The 1,098-nt window shown below is 46.1% G+C and overlaps 1 protein-coding gene across 2 annotated transcripts in view; it reads left to right on the top strand.

Moving 5' to 3' along the window:
- The window catches only part of LOC101853118 (replication protein A 70 kDa DNA-binding subunit), a 9,481-nt gene that overhangs the window by 4,160 nt on the left and 4,223 nt on the right, over positions 1–1,098 (top strand). The gene's annotated exons all lie outside the window — the stretch shown is intronic.

Genomic DNA, 1,098 nt, shown 5'->3' with positions numbered 1-1,098 from the left:
CTCCCCCCCCCTATCTTGTAACGGCCAATCTCCTGTGATGGATGACCGGCCGGATACACAACGCATAGACCTGGGCCTGGGAGCCATGTAGATCTGTCCTGACTCCGGCCGCTTGTTCTTCGTAACGGTTCCTGATACCTACTTAGTCTCCGGGCTTGTTAGACCAGCTCGTGATATGTTGTCCACTGTTGGGCGGTTGGAGGGCGCCTCTGGCAGGCTCTGCGAAGCTGTTTGTTGTTGTTGTTGTTGTTGTTGTTGTTGTCGTCGTCGTCGCCGTTTGTTCCGAGCAACGGTTCCTGTTATCTACTCTGAATCGACCAGGTCTTGATGTCCTCTGTTGGGCGGTTGGAGGGCGCCTCAGGCAGGCTCTACTGAACTATTTTCTTCCTTTGGTTGTTTTTGTTGTTGTCGTTATCTTGTTGTTGCTGTTGTTGTTGATGTTGTTGCTGTTGTTGTTGATGTTGTTGCTGTTGTTGTTGTTACAACCAAAACGGAGACACCCTCAGTTTTGAGGTCTTATAACGCCCACGTATTTTACAAAGCTCGTGTTTTTACATGGAAAACTGACCGGGAATAGATAATTAAAAGCTCGTCTTTTCCCTAACTCTCTAAGAACGTTATTGAGTCGATATAATTATACGTTTCTCTTTACTCCTTTAAAATCCACAATATTGCTTTTTTACTAAGTAACGTTATAATAATCTGTCTGTGCGCCTCTTTTATTTGTCTCATACGACGTATAAAACCTGCGCACTTGAAGTCAAGACTGTATCTTGATACCTCCTTTGTCACCCGTGCTTGTAAGACAAGGTTTTGATGCGTTCACGAGTGGTGCTACGCGGTGCCTTTATAGCTCTGGATTTTAGTGATGGAGTCGGAGGTGCGGGGCATCAGTCACCTGATGGCTTACCGACCTCTCCCATTTCTTTTGTTCTGTCTTTCTTTCTGTCTTTCTTTCTGTCTTTTCTTCTTACTGTCTGTCTCTCTTTCTGTCTGTCTGTCTGTCTGTCTTTCTTTCTCTCCCTTCCCCGCTCCCCTTTTTCTCTGTCTCTCTCTCTCTCTCTCTCTCTCTCTCTCTCTCTCTCTCTCTCTCTCTCT

The sequence above is a fragment of the Aplysia californica genome, unplaced genomic scaffold (genome assembly GCF_000002075.1).
Source record: "Aplysia californica isolate F4 #8 unplaced genomic scaffold, AplCal3.0 scaffold00592, whole genome shotgun sequence".
NCBI lineage: Eukaryota > Metazoa > Mollusca > Gastropoda > Aplysiida > Aplysiidae > Aplysia > Aplysia californica.
Note: the sequence above shows the minus strand (reverse complement) of the source record. Positions and strands in the feature narration are given on the sequence as shown.